The sequence below is a fragment of the Montipora capricornis genome, unplaced genomic scaffold (assembly GCF_036669925.1).
Source record: "Montipora capricornis isolate CH-2021 unplaced genomic scaffold, ASM3666992v2 scaffold_431, whole genome shotgun sequence".
Lineage (NCBI taxonomy): Eukaryota > Metazoa > Cnidaria > Anthozoa > Scleractinia > Acroporidae > Montipora > Montipora capricornis.
In genome coordinates, this window is record NW_027180164.1 from 207,754 (window position 1) to 222,482 (window position 14,729).

The following is a 14,729-nucleotide window of genomic DNA, read 5'->3' on the forward strand; positions in this document are numbered from 1 at the left end:
CGAGGAAAAAAACTATGTTATGTCTTAACATTAACATAATGATAACAACAAAAGGGGAATAAACTGGTATCACTTAACGTTTAAAATAAGGTCGGTTGATCCCTACGTAAATCCTCACAGATAGTCATGAGACTAGCAAAGGCGTCCGCTTTGAGTGTTCCTCTCAAGGTCTGCCACTTTTCCTTTTCCTTGTCGTTTACATTGTTTCTGGACACCTTTCGAGGATCCGCGTCCGCGAAGTTGCCGAGTAGATGTTGGAGGTAAAAGGAACGGATGGAGTAAAAACGGTCGCCGTCCACATGATGCATGAGTTTGGTCCTAGCTGGACCGCGTTCCTTTAGTGCCTGAAGAAAGGCCTTTTCAAAAACAGCAATCTGCTCGCTAGCTATAGTCTTTTTTGCCGAGGGGTTGTCATCTTTGACTGGCGAGGAGGGTGGGCGTTTACGCGTGACTTCGGAAGAATCTTGAGATTCAGAAAATAAGACCTGCGTTACTGCGTTTCGCATAGCTTGTCGGCGTGGCGGTTTCTTCTGATTGCGATGGCGCAGTGTCCATAGTGTCCTCGGTTGGTGCCGGTGTTTGAGGCGTCTCAGAGTTGCTCGCGATATTATCCCCGGGGGGCGAAGGATTTCTTCGAGGCCTCGCTTTTTGCGGGCAGTGTTGGACCACATGCTCAGCCGAACCACAGCGATAACATGTAATGGGTTGCCCCGTATATTTGAAATGGATTTCGACGCCGTTGGTGACGATTTTCCGAGGGAGATCCTTGTCCAGAGAGATGAACTCGGCCACGCGAATTCCGCGCTCAATGTGCGAGAAGCCCTCCTCGTTGTAATAAAGACGCCTGAGAGCGTCGGTCTTCAACTTGCCGTAACCTTTAAGAAAAGACACGAGATCCAAGTCCGGGTATTCCACAGACACAAAAATTGACACATGAATTGAGCGAGCCCCGAGGAGTCGCAACGGTTTTTAACGGTTGTTTTCGTAGTCGAAGCCAGCCTGGGCCAGACGTGACGCATTTTCTGTAGTATCCAAAGTGATGTCGAAGCATTTGCCTCCGAACATGGGGACAACGCCAGTAATTGAAGGCTGGAAAGCCGGTAAGGATCGGACGAGCGTAAGAGCATCTAGCTCCATTCCATCTTCTACAATGAGGCGGACCGAACGCTTGTGAGCGAACGCATTGCGAGGTCTCGCGCGGCCATCTTCAATACGCCACTCCGAAAACGTCAGGAAATCCAAAAAAAAAAAAAACTTGTTACGGACTCCAAATACTCCAAAAGGCTGGGCAAAAACACACTAGAAACTTCCTCAGACGAAAAAAACCGGTGATCCGGGACGCGAAAAGACTAAAAAATTCTCAAAACTTTCGGAGCTAAGACCCACGCGTGATCTTAGCCAAAAGGCCGAGAAGCGATGCCATAACATGCTCGCAGCAGACGGAGTGCTGCTAGTCTCCTGGTCGCGAGATATGGTGGTCTGATTGTAATCCGTCCCAAGTAGGGAATCTACAAAGCCAACCTGAAAACGAGGCGAGGCGCACACAAAACGATTGTCTACTTGTACAGTGGATGGACGGACGGACGGACGGCAGGCAGCCACAGCCACCAGGACTGCATGGCATTTGCGTTGACGGCAAGAGGGACAAATCCACATGGTGTTTCCTCCGACCTCTTTTTTCACTTTCCCTTATAAAGAGTAAATTTTCACGGCAAATTACTTGTCTACGACCATACCACAGGGAAAACACCGGTTCTCGTCCGATCACCGAAGTTAAGCCCTGTCGGGCGGGGTTAGTACTTGGATGGGAGACCGCCTGGGAATACCCCGTGTTGTAGGCTTCCCTTTTTCGTTCTATCCAGTTCATCATCTCAAAGAATCTCAGTTCCCCCACCAAAGAAAGTTCCAATACAGCTTTTTTTAAAACACAACATGTCAAGCAAATGTCAAAAATGAGAAATGCAACAAAAACAAAATAGTTCACACGGGAAAAGGCGAACTTATATTCCCGAGGGAGCGCGTGCGCGCGAGATCTTATCAAACAAGGTTTATGACATCAAAGCTATCTTTTTGTCTGAGCAAAGAACAGGACACGGCAAGTGTGAAATTGACGCACTGTTATGCATTGGATGAAAAGACAAACTAGTTAGTGGGGAACATGTGCATACAACGACGGCTAGAAAATTATAAAATTGATCTAGCGAAAACGTGACTTGGTGGAGTTGACATCTTCACTGTTCTCTGCTCAACACGGACAGTATTCACGCCCCATTTGTTCAAAGGGTGAACAACATTATTCAGAAAATAAGTCACTATCCTTCCTGAGTATAATACATTACTTTCGCGATAACAATTCAATTAATTCATAACACAGAGAAACGACAACGTGCGTGTTGGCCACAGAAATGTAACGCCAACTGCCCTGGCCACTTCTCATGTTACTCAATGCACGCCGGATCGCCAGAAGGCAACAATAGTACAAGGGAGGCATAAGAAATCTATCACGCTTACAGATAGGCGATCGAACATTGCAAACATACATCTACTTACGTTTTGCAAACGATGCAAGAGGATAAGTGCTCCATCTGCCCTTCGGTACTTTCTTGTTTCACTCGTCGATCGATCTATCCTCGATGATTTCTCTGCAGCAACGAAGAATGCAAGAAATGAAGTGAGGTTCCGCTCCGCACTGCACCCACCAAATAACTCAAACATTCAACGACATTTCAATTCACGGCAAAACTCACCTTGTCCTTGGTTACTCCGTTCCGTTCAGTCCCGTCCCGTCAGTAAACGACAGGGCATCTTCCATGCTTGCCTGACTGACTGAAATCACACCAACAAACCATCGCATTAGTGCCATTCCTTTCCCGAGGTGGGTGCGGGGACTAGCGCGAACGCAGGTCCCCACTACCAGAAATTATACGCTCGAGTTACCCACATTGGGGTAATCGCAAGGGTCAACCCCAATCGAAGTGCAATGAAAGAGCCTCACCTTGAGAGGACTGCCTCCCTGATCACAGTGCCTCCCGCGTCAGGTAAGTATGAACTTTTTCAGCCTTCCCATGGACCGCAAAACGCAACTGCTCTGCACATAGCTTGTGGTGGCTTCTTGTCGTCCCAGAACCGGTAAGGCAGGCCGGTGACTCCCTCCTTCCTAGGGAAGAGAAGAGAAGGTGGAAGCTGGTCAGTCAGTTGTTTTACTTTCAATTGTTTATTTCTTCCCCGGAGGGAAGTGGGCCACACTCGGAGGTAGTGCTATACCGAGGCAACCCGTGGCCGGGACGAGGCAAGCCTCTTTTCCACGGCCCAGTTCCAAAATCAGTTTAATATATGAGCTGCTCGATGAGCAGCGTATCAGATATTAAGCTGATAAGAACAGATACTACACTTGATCTTAGCCAAAAGGCCGAGAAGCGATGCCATAACATGCTCGCAGCAGACGGAGTGCTGCTAGTCTCCTGGTCGCGAGATATGGTGGTCTGATTGTAATCCGTCCCAAGTAGGGAATCTACAAAGCCAACCTGAAAACGAGGCCGGCGCACACAACGATTGTCTACTTGTACAGTGGATGGACGGACGGACGGACGGCAGGCAGCCACAGCCACCAGGACTGCATGGCATTTGCGTTGACGGCAAGAGGACAAATCCACATGGTGTTTTCCTCCGACCTCTTTTTCACTTTCCCCTTATAAAAGAGTAAATTTTCACGGCAAATTATGTGTCTACGACCATACCACAGGGAAAACACCGGTTCTCGTCCGATCACCGAAGTTAAGCCCTGTCGGGCGGGGTTAGTACTTGGATGGGAGACCGCCTGGGAATACCCCGTGTTGTAGGCTTCCCTTTTTCGTTCTATCCAGTTCATCATCTCAAAGAATCTCAGTTCCCCCACCAAAGAAAGTTCCAATACAGCTTTTTTTAAAACACAACATGTCAAGCAAATGTCAAAAATGAGAAATGCAACAAAAACAAAATAGTTCACACGGGAAAGGCGAACTTATATTCCCGAGGGAGCGCGTGCGCGCGAGATCTTATCAAACAAGGTTTATGACATCAAAGCTATCTTTTTGTCTGAGCAAAGAACAGGACACGGCAAGTGTGAAATTGACGCACTGTTATGCATTGGATGAAAAGACAAAACTAGTTAGTGGGGAACATGTGCATACAACGACGGCTAGAAAATTATAAAATTGATCTAGCGAAAACGTGACTTGTGGAGTTGACATCTTCACTGTTCTCTGCTCAACACGGACAGTATTCACGCCCATTTGTTCAAAGGGTGAACAACATTATTCAGAAAATAAGTCACTATCCTTCCTGAGTATAATACATTTACTTTCGCGATAACAATTCAATTAATTCATAACACAGAGAAACGACAACGTGCGTGTTGGCCACAGAAAATGTAACGCCAACTGCCCTGGCCACTTCTCATGTTACTCAATGCACGCCGGATCGCCAGAAGGCACATAGTACAAGGGAGGCATAAGAAATCTATCACGCTACAGATAGGCGATCGAACATTGCAAACATACATCTACTTACGTTTTGCAAACGATGCAAGAGGATAAGTGCTCCATCTGCCCTTCGGTACTTTCTTGTTTCACTCGTCGATCGATCTATCCTCGATGATTTCTCTGCAGCAACGAAGAATGCAAGAAATGAAGTGAGGTTCCGCTCCGCACTGCACCCACCAAATAACTCAAACATTCAACGACATTTCAATTCACGGCAAACTCACCTTGTCCTTGGTTACTCCGTTCCGTTCAGTCCCGTCCCGTCAGTAAACGACAGGGCATCTTTCCATGCTTGCCTGACTGACTGAAATCACACCAACAAACCATCGCATTAGTGCCATTCCTTTCCCGAGGTGGGTGCGGGGACTAGCGCGAACGCAGGTCCCCACTACCAGAAATTATACGCTCGAGTTACCCACATTTGGGGTAATCGCAAGGGTCAACCCAATCGAAGTGCAATGAAAGAGCCTCACCTTGAGAGGACTGCCTCCCTGATCACAGTGCCTCCCGCGTCAGGTAAGTATGAACTTTTTCAGCCTTCCCATGGACCGCAAAACGCAACTGCTCTGCACATAGCTTGTGGGTGGCTTCTTGTCGTCCCAGAACCGGTAAGGCAGGCCGGTGACTCCCTCCTTCCTAGGGAAGAGAAGAGAAGGTGGAAGCTGGTCAGTCAGTTTGTTTTACTTTCAATTGTTTATTTTTCTTCCCCGGAGGGAAGTGGGCCACACTCGGAGGTAGGTAGTGCTATACCGAGGCAACCCGTGGCCGGGACGAGGCAAGCCTCTTTTCCACGGCCCCAGTTCCAAAAATCAGTTTAATATATGAGCTGCTCGATGAGCAGCGTATCAGATATTAAGCTGATAAGAACAGATACTACACTTGATCTTAGCCAAAAGGCCGAGAAGCCGATGCCATAACATGCTCGCAGCAGACGGAGTGCTGCTAGTCTCCTGGTCGCGAGATATGGTGGTCTGATTGTAATCCGTCCCAAGTAGGGAATCTACAAAGCCAACCTGAAAACGAGGCCGGCGCACACAACGATTGTCTACTTGTACAGTGGATGGACGGACGGACGGACGGCAGGCAGCCACAGCCACCAGGACTGCATGGCATTTGCGTTGACGGCAAGAGGACAAATCCACATGGTGTTTCCTCCGACCTCTTTTTCACTTTCCCCTTATAAAAGAGTAAATTTTCACGGCAAATTACTTGTCTACGACCATACCACAGGGAAAACACCGGTTCTCGTCCGATCACCGAAGTTAAGCCCTGTCGGGCGGGGTTAGTACTTGGATGGGAGACCGCCTGGGAATACCCCGTGTTGTAGGCTTCCCTTTTTCGTTCTATCCAGTTCATCATCTCAAAGAATCTCAGTTCCCCCACCAAAGAAAGTTCCAATACAGCTTTTTTTAAAACACAACATGTCAAGCAAATGTCAAAAATGAGAAATGCAACAAAAACAAAATAGTTCACACGGGAAAGGCGAACTTATATTCCCGAGGGAGCGCGTGCGCGCGAGATCTTATCAAACAAGGTTTATGACATCAAAGCTATCTTTTTGTCTGAGCAAAGAACAGGACACGGCAAGTGTGAAATTGACGCACTGTTATGCATTGGATGAAAAGACAAACTAGTTAGTGGGGAACATGTGCATACAACGACGGCTAGAAAATTATAAAATTGATCTAGCGAAAACGTGACTTGGTGGAGTTGACATCTTCACTGTTCTCTGCTCAACACGGACAGTATTCACGCCCCATTTGTTCAAAGGGTGAACAACATTATTCAGAAAATAAGTCACTATCCTTCCTGAGTATAATACATTTACTTTCGCGATAACAATTCAATTAATTCATAACACAGAGAAACGACAACGTGCGTGTTGGCCACAGAAATGTAACGCCAACTGCCCTGGCCACTTCTCATGTTACTCAATGCACGCCGGATCGCCAGAAGGCAACATAGTACAAGGGAGGCATAAGAAATCTATCACGCTTACAGATAGGCGATCGAACATTGCAAACATACATCTACTTACGTTTTGCAAACGATGCAAGAGGATAAGTGCTCCATCTGCCCTTCGGTACTTTCTTGTTTCACTCGTCGATCGATCTATCCTCGATGATTTCTCTGCAGCAACGAAGAATGCAAGAAATGAAGTGAGGTTCCGCTCCGCACTGCACCCACCAAATAACTCAAACATTCAACGACATTTCAATTCACGGCAAACTCACCTTGTCCTTGGTTACTCCGTTCCGTTCAGTCCCGTCCCGTCAGTAAACGACAGGGCATCTTTCCATGCTTGCCTGACTGACTGAAATCACACCAACAAACCATCGCATTAGTGCCATTCCTTTCCCGAGGTGGGTGCGGGGACTAGCGCGAACGCAGGTCCCCACTACCAGAAATTATACGCTCGAGTTACCCACATTTGGGGTAATCGCAAGGGTCAACCCAATCGAAGTGCAATGAAAGAGCCTCACCTTGAGAGGACTGCCTCCCTGATCACAGTGCCTCCCGCGTCAGGTAAGTATGAACTTTTTCAGCCTTCCCATGGACCGCAAAACGCAACTGCTCTGCACATAGCTTGTGGTGGCTTCTTGTCGTCCCAGAACCGGTAAGGCAGGCCGGTGACTCCCTCCTTCCTAGGGAAGAGAAGAGAAGGTGGAAGCTGGTCAGTCAGTTGTTTTACTTTCAATTGTTTATTTCTTCCCCGGAGGGAAGTGGGCCACACTCGGAGGTAGTGCTATACCGAGGCAACCCGTGGCCGGGACGAGGCAAGCCTCTTTTCCACGGCCCAGTTCCAAAAATCAGTTTAATATATGAGCTGCTCGATGAGCAGCGCAAAAAAAAGCGCACAACCAAACACAAGACGCAACACAGGGCAGCACAAGGGCGAGCAAAACGAGAAGGCGACACCGGCAATGAAGACACAGCGGGCAGTGAACGACGAGTAGGGGGCGAAGCAAAAACACTGGGCACAACACGGGGAGACGACACAGGCGAAGCAACAGCAGCAGGCGACGACACAGGCGTAGACAACGGAGGCGAAACAGCAGCGGGTGAAGACACCGAACACAAACCACAGGTAGACTCAGCAACAGACTTTACAGGCAGAGCAGCAGCGGACGAGGGCCAAAACAGACGAAGACACAGGCAAGGCAGGAGGGCGACAAGCACCAGACGAAGACGGTAAGCTCAAATATACAGCACGAGTAGACTCAGCGGCAGACTTTCCATAAACAGGCAAAGGAGGAACAGCGGGTGCGGACGACAAACGAACACGGGCAGGATCAGCGGCGGTTAACAGACAAGACAGATCATCAAGGCACACGTTTAAAGGCAAGGACTGATGCGACGACTTCATACTAGAACTGGATGACGAAAAACAGGATACAGAACACAGAACAGAAACAGCCGATGAAGATACCACAAGGGGGGAAATATCAGCTTCCATTCTCAAATTAAAGCCACGGACGGAAGAAAACTCCAGAAAAAAAAATACTCCCGGCCTGGCACCGCGCTCACCCAGCAGGCTTCCGATAGGCACAAAGTCCTAGTGCGTAATAGCCCGCGTCAGGTAAGTATGAACTTTTTCAGCCTTCCCATGGACCGCAAAAACGCAACTGCTCTGCACATAGCTTGTGGTGGCTTCTTGTCGTCCCAGAACCGGTAAGGCAGGCCGGTGACTCCTCCTTTCCTAGGGAAGAGAAGAGAAGGTGGAAGCTGGTCAGTCAGTTGTTTTACTTTCAATTGTTTATTTCTTCCCCGGAGGGAAGTGGGCCACACTCGGAGGTAGTGCTATACCGAGGCAACCGTGGCCGGGACGAGGCAAGCCTCTTTTCCACGGCCCAGTTCCAAAAATCAGTTTAATATATGAGCTGCTCGATGAGCAGCGTATCAGATATTAAGCTGATAAGAACAGATACTTTTTTTTTTTTTTTTTTTTTTTTTTTTTTTCGTTTTATTTACATATATACAGTGGGGCAGGCGGAGGAAGCTCCGCTCGAGCCCTTAATTGACACTAGTAATGTTTAAATGCGAAGTTGAAATGAAAACGAGGCTAAAGTACAATATAGTGTTGACGTACCTATGACTAAGAAAAAATTCTGGAGACACCTCGTTTGATTTACACTCCAGAATGCCAAAAATGCTGAGAAATATTATTGAAAGCGACTTCATAATCTACTAGATTACTAATTTTATTAAGCGGATGAGTGTAAAATTTTTTGATTGTGTTTATTTTTTTGGCAAGTCAGTTGAAAAGGCAAGCCAGGGATCGGGAGCGGCCGAGCGGCCGCGGGGGGGGCCTGGGAGCCCGCCCCTTGCAAGGCCCGGCCCCAAGGCTCGGCCACCACCCTCCGTGTCCCTGCCTAAATGATTAAGCGTAGCTTATCGTTGTCTACGCTACACAATATGCCATATGGGCCCAGATTTCAGGAATTCATTGAGGGGATAAATAGGAGTACGCCGCGGAGAGACGCGTGCGTACCCTTGTTTTATTTTATTGATTACAGCCTGGGCGGACGTACCCTTCTGTTCGAAAGTACGAAGGTTCCGCGCCGCCCAGATTTCATTAAGAGTAATATTAAACAAAAACCTAGAAATTAAGTTCGCTTTGGAGGACTGGTCCATCCTGAGGGAGGCCATGTCCGAAAAAAAACTAGAGCTGGACTTAGAGTAAAAGCTTTAGAATAAAAAGGATGTATGATTTGAAAAACCCACGCCCACACCTGGGGTGCATTATTGCATTCACAGAAGGCGTGAGAGAAAGATTCGGTAAGGCCACAGGTGGCACAACGCTCGCTAACTCGGAGCCGGCGCCACCGTTTTAGAAACGCCCGAGTTTTAATAACTCCATGGGCCAAGCGCCACGCGATATCAGCTTCCCAATTAGTACTCAGACCACCATATATACTGCTCGGCCAGATGTTGCGCCAAGGTAAAGTGATGGACAGTTTCCCCTCCCAAGGCGAATGTGCAAGGCAGTCGCCGGGTGAGGGGTTTCACGAGTTTTCTCGTAGAAGGTTTTAACGGTATAGTCTGGTAGCAGGGTTAGATCTAGATTAAGGCGGTCAACCGCTGTGAGGATGTGTTGATAATACAAAGGGGGATGACCCCCGATGTATTTCGGTACACAGAGTTTGACCTCAGGAAAGACCAGCTTTTAGTCGTACGACTCAAGGCTAAGCCAATCCAGAATCTAGCGAAGTAGACCCACTTTAGAGTCGCAAGTTTGGTCCCCTATACAGGGAACCCAACGCAATTTTAGGGCCCGGGCCTTCTCTTGCGGGTTGACAACTGCCAGGCCTCCTTGAGCTAAGGGGAGCTGACATGTCGACCTCGCCACCAGTTCTGTCTTGCTGTTCCACAAGAAGTCATAGATCGCTTTATTAACTCTTGTGTGAACCCATTCGGGCATCGGGTAAACTGAAGCTGTGTACCAGAGTCCCGAGGCGCCCAGAATGTTGGTAATTAGCGCTTTACCGCGTAGCGATAAAGTGCGTTGTTTCCAAAGGTTAAGGCGATTCACCAATTTAGATAAGCGATTATCCCAGTTAGCGTGATCCAGGTTTTCGTTACCAAAATACAACCCAAGGATTTTAAGCTTGTCTGTTACCATGTGTGATGTTTACAGGGCCGGTTGGCCGACCGGCTGATCTGCCAATCCACAAGCCCTCGGTTTTTGTGTTGCATTAAGGCGCGAACCAGATCCCCTTTTCGAAGATGTTGACAATGTGAAAACATTGTGTGATGGAATAATCGTTAGCTAAAATTAGCGTCGTGTCATCAGCGTACTGTGACACTTTACTTTGTTGTTGGTTTGAACCGGGGATTTGAATTCCCTCGATCGTTTCGTCCCGGCGAATCGCTTGACCTAAGGTTTCAACTACCAAGCAGTACAGTAGCGGTGATAGCGGGCAACCTTGCCGAACGCCTCGTTCGAGGCGAAAAGGCGAAAAGAAAGCCAGCCATTGTTAAATGACGTTAGAGGTGATGTCGTTATAAACAACATCAACCCAACGGCGGAAATGAGGCCGAAATTGAAACGAGTTAAACACGCGTTGTAGAAACCCGTGGTTAACTCGGTCAAAAGCCTTTTCCTGATCCAGACTAATAATAGCGGCCGATAGTTTCTTTGTGTTTTCACATAGTCAATAGTGTCCCCCGTGTAAAAAGAGATTCTCGTAGATACTACGATCCGGAATACCGCAAGTTTGATCTTTGTTTATGATCCGTGGGTAGAACATGACGTAATCTATTTGCTAACACTTTTGTACAGATCTTGTAGTCAGTGTTTAGTAAGGAAATAGGTCGCCAGTTCTTAAGCTCGAGTGGATCATCTTTCTTATATAAGAGACGAATGATCCCTCGGCGTTGGGTCTCAGACAAAGAGCCGTGTTGAAAGGAATAATTTAGTATTTCCACCAAATCAGGTCCTATCAAGCCCCAGAAACGGCGATAAAATTCAACCGGTAAGCCGTCGCTCCCCGGGGACTTGTTTGTTGACATTTGTGAAGCCGCTTCGAAACACTCAGCGAGTGTAAGTTCGCCTTCACAAAGTGCCTGATCGTCGCTAGTCAGAAACTGGTCTAATTGTTCTAATAGCCAGTCTTGGCTTTCCAGGTCGACCGGTTCGGCAGTGTAGAGATTTTTGGTAAAAATCTCTGCATTCCCGAAGAATGTTTTTTATCGGACGTGACTGAGGTGTTATTGACACGTAATTCAGAAATTGCATTCCGTGACTGACGCTTGTTTTCGAGTTGGAAGAAATACCTCGTCGGTTTTTCTCCCATCTCGATCCATTGCTCTTTGCTACGGATCATAGCCCCTTCTACGGCGCGATCATCGATTGTTTTGAGTAGATCTTTGATCTCTGCAAGGCGAACGTGATCGGCGGCGGTGTTTGAATTACCGCGAGCTGTTATAAGCCGGAACTCGTGTTCTAAATTGGATTTTTTCTCGCCTTCTCTCACGGCTTTGTTCAATGCTGTGGGAGATGGCGATTTCTTTTAGCTGTAATTTACCAGCGTCCCACCAGATCCGTGGATCGGTGAAAGCCGGTTTGTTGTCTTGCCAGGCCGGCCAGAAATTATTTACAGCTGAACAGAAAGATTCTGATTTTAACAGCTGAGTGTTAAAATTTCAGACGCCACGTCCTCTCGGGTTTGAATTTCCGAGCGTGACCTTTAGACTAATGATATGATGGTCTGAGTACCCAAAGGAGTTGCATTTAAAATTGGTGATGCGTGATCTCCAAGCCTGGGAGTATAGAAACCGATCCAGCCGGCAGCCCACACTGTGAGGGCCGTTAAACCATGTAAACAAACGCCCGGTAGGGAAATTAACACGATAATAGTCTTCTAAATTTAAAGAGTCAGTGAAAGCATGGAGTTGTGTGACAGCCCTGTCTCCAAAGCTGTCATCGCCGCCCCATTTGTCTAGCTGAATATCTGGAACACAATTAAAATCGCCGACCACAAAGGTGTCGAGATTCGGAAATGGGAAACGCCAGAGGTTGTCAAAAAAATAATTCACGTTCTGCGTGGAGGTTTGGCGCGTACACGTTGACAACTTGGAAAAAACATTTATCAAATTCGAGTTTAACAGTAATGACCCGGCCGGCCAAATCGGTGTGGAAATCGGCGATTTTCACTGAACTGTTCGGATGAACAAGCACAGCAACTCCCGCCGATCTATTTGAACCTGGAGACCACGCGCACTGGCCTCCCCAATCATTCTCCCAAGCCTTACCGGAAAGGGAGTCGGCAAGGTGTGTTTCTTGCAGAAAAAATAAATCAGAATTTAGGGATTTTAGGGATTCAAAAACTTTGACTCGTTTATGGCGTTCGGCGATGCCGTTAACATTAACAGAAACTATCGAGACAGCCATAGTGACGAGTACGAGGAAAAAAACTATGTTATGTCTTAACATTAACATAATGATAACAACAAAAGGGGAATAAACTGGTATCACTTAACGTTTAAAATAAGGTCGGTTGATCCCTACGTAAATCCTCACAGATAGTCATGAGACTAGCAAAGGCGTCCGCTTTGAGTGTTCCTCTCAAGGTCTGCCACTTTTCCTTTTCCTTGTCGTTTACATTGTTTCTGGACACCTTTCGAGGATCCGCGTCCGCGAAGTTGCCGAGTAGATGTTGGAGGTAAAAGGAACGGATGGAGTAAAAACGGTCGCCGTCCACATGATGCATGAGTTTGGTCCTAGCTGGACCGCGTTCCTTTAGTGCCTGAAGAAAGGCCTTTTCAAAAACAGCAATCTGCTCGCTAGCTATAGTCTTTTTTGCCGAGGGGTTGTCATCTTTGACTGGCGAGGAGGGTGGGCGTTTACGCGTGACTTCGGAAGAATCTTGAGATTCAGAAAATAAGACCTGCGTTACTGCGTTTCGCATAGCTTGTCGGCGTGGCGGTTTCTTCTGATTGCGATGGCGCAGTGTCCATAGTGTCCTCGGTTGGTGCCGGTGTTTGAGGCGTCTCAGAGTTGCTCGCGATATTATCCCCGGGGGGCGAAGGATTTCTTCGAGGCCTCGCTTTTTGCGGGCAGTGTTGGACCACATGCTCAGCCGAACCACAGCGATAACATGTAATGGGTTGCCCCGTATATTTGAAATGGATTTCGACGCCGTTGGTGACGATTTTCCGAGGGAGATCCTTGTCCAGAGAGATGAACTCGGCCACGCGAATTCCGCGCTCAATGTGCGAGAAGCCCTCCTCGTTGTAATAAAGACGCCTGAGAGCGTCGGTCTTCAACTTGCCGTAACCTTTAAGAAAAGACACGAGATCCAAGTCCGGGTATTCCACAGACACAAAAATTGACACATGAATTGAGCGAGCCCCGAGGAGTCGCAACGGTTTTTAACGGTTGTTTTCGTAGTCGAAGCCAGCCTGGGCCAGACGTGACGCATTTTCTGTAGTATCCAAAGTGATGTCGAAGCATTTGCCTCCGAACATGGGGACAACGCCAGTAATTGAAGGCTGGAAAGCCGGTAAGGATCGGACGAGCGTAAGAGCATCTAGCTCCATTCCATCTTCTACAATGAGGCGGACCGAACGCTTGTGAGCGAACGCATTGCGAGGTCTCGCGCGGCCATCTTCAATACGCCACTCCGAAAACGTCAGGAAATCCAAAAAAAAAAAAAACTTGTTACGGACTCCAAATACTCCAAAAGGCTGGGCAAAAACACACTAGAAACTTCCTCAGACGAAAAAAACCGGTGATCCGGGACGCGAAAAGACTAAAAAATTCTCAAAACTTTCGGAGCTAAGACCCACGCGTGATCTTAGCCAAAAGGCCGAGAAGCCGATGCCATAACATGCTCGCAGCAGACGGAGTGCTGCTAGTCTCCTGGTCGCGAGATATGGTGGTCTGATTGTAATCCGTCCCAAGTAGGGAATCTACAAAGCCAACCTGAAAACGAGGCCGGCGCACACAACGATTGTCTACTTGTACAGTGGATGGACGGACGGACGGACGGCAGGCAGCCACAGCCACCAGGACTGCATGGCATTTGCGTTGACGGCAAGAGGACAAATCCACATGGTGTTTCCTCCGACCTCTTTTTCACTTTCCCCTTATAAAAGAGTAAATTTTCACGGCAAATTACTTGTCTACGACCATACCACAGGGAAAACACCGGTTCTCGTCCGATCACCGAAGTTAAGCCCTGTCGGGCGGGGTTAGTACTTGGATGGGAGACCGCCTGGGAATACCCCGTGTTGTAGGCTTCCCTTTTTCGTTCTATCCAGTTCATCATCTCAAAGAATCTCAGTTCCCCCACCAAAGAAAGTTCCAATACAGCTTTTTTTAAAACACAACATGTCAAGCAAATGTCAAAAATGAGAAATGCAACAAAAACAAAATAGTTCACACGGGAAAGGCGAACTTATATTCCCGAGGGAGCGCGTGCGCGCGAGATCTTATCAAACAAGGTTTATGACATCAAAGCTATCTTTTTGTCTGAGCAAAGAACAGGACACGGCAAGTGTGAAATTGACGCACTGTTATGCATTGGATGAAAAGACAAACTAGTTAGTGGGGAACATGTGCATACAACGACGGCTAGAAAATTATAAAATTGATCTAGCGAAAACGTGACTTGGTGGAGTTGACATCTTCACTGTTCTCTGCTCAACACGGACAGTATTCACGCCCCATTTGTTCAAAGGGTGAACAACATTATTCAGAAAATA

At 47.6% G+C, this 14,729-nt stretch overlaps 10 non-coding genes and 1 pseudogene across 10 annotated transcripts; 4 read left to right on the top strand and 7 right to left on the bottom strand.

Annotated features, from left to right (window-relative positions):
- The first annotated feature begins 1,722 nt into the window (after nt 1–1,722).
- Nucleotides 1,723–1,841, top strand: LOC138035789 (5S ribosomal RNA). The gene has a single exon (XR_011129767.1). It is a non-coding gene; the product is annotated as a 5S ribosomal RNA (ribosomal RNA).
- Nucleotides 1,842–2,882: 1,041 nt separating this feature from the next.
- LOC138035803 (U1 spliceosomal RNA) lies at nt 2,883–3,046 on the bottom strand. Its single transcript, XR_011129780.1, has one exon. It is a non-coding gene; the product is annotated as a U1 spliceosomal RNA (small nuclear RNA).
- Nucleotides 3,047–3,230: 184 nt separating this feature from the next.
- Nucleotides 3,231–3,421, bottom strand: LOC138035726 (U2 spliceosomal RNA). The gene has a single exon (XR_011129720.1). It is a non-coding gene; the product is annotated as a U2 spliceosomal RNA (small nuclear RNA).
- Nucleotides 3,422–3,723: 302 nt separating this feature from the next.
- LOC138035790 (5S ribosomal RNA) lies at nt 3,724–3,842 on the top strand. The gene has a single exon (XR_011129768.1). It is a non-coding gene; the product is annotated as a 5S ribosomal RNA (ribosomal RNA).
- A 1,038-nt stretch (nt 3,843–4,880) lies between these two features.
- Nucleotides 4,881–5,044, bottom strand: LOC138035702 (U1 spliceosomal RNA). The gene has a single exon (XR_011129698.1). It is a non-coding gene; the product is annotated as a U1 spliceosomal RNA (small nuclear RNA).
- A 188-nt stretch (nt 5,045–5,232) lies between these two features.
- LOC138035735 (U2 spliceosomal RNA) lies at nt 5,233–5,429 on the bottom strand. The gene has a single exon (XR_011129729.1). It is a non-coding gene; the product is annotated as a U2 spliceosomal RNA (small nuclear RNA).
- A 302-nt stretch (nt 5,430–5,731) lies between these two features.
- LOC138035791 (5S ribosomal RNA) lies at nt 5,732–5,850 on the top strand. The gene has a single exon (XR_011129769.1). It is a non-coding gene; the product is annotated as a 5S ribosomal RNA (ribosomal RNA).
- Nucleotides 5,851–6,890: 1,040 nt separating this feature from the next.
- Nucleotides 6,891–7,054, bottom strand: LOC138035703 (U1 spliceosomal RNA). The gene has a single exon (XR_011129699.1). It is a non-coding gene; the product is annotated as a U1 spliceosomal RNA (small nuclear RNA).
- Nucleotides 7,055–7,238: 184 nt separating this feature from the next.
- Nucleotides 7,239–7,424, bottom strand: LOC138035767 (U2 spliceosomal RNA). Its single transcript, XR_011129747.1, has one exon. It is a non-coding gene; the product is annotated as a U2 spliceosomal RNA (small nuclear RNA).
- Nucleotides 7,425–8,294: 870 nt separating this feature from the next.
- LOC138035757 (U2 spliceosomal RNA) lies at nt 8,295–8,498 on the bottom strand (annotated as a pseudogene).
- Nucleotides 8,499–14,145: 5,647 nt separating this feature from the next.
- On the top strand, nt 14,146–14,264 carry LOC138035792 (5S ribosomal RNA). The gene has a single exon (XR_011129770.1). It is a non-coding gene; the product is annotated as a 5S ribosomal RNA (ribosomal RNA).
- Nucleotides 14,265–14,729: the final 465 nt, after the last annotated feature.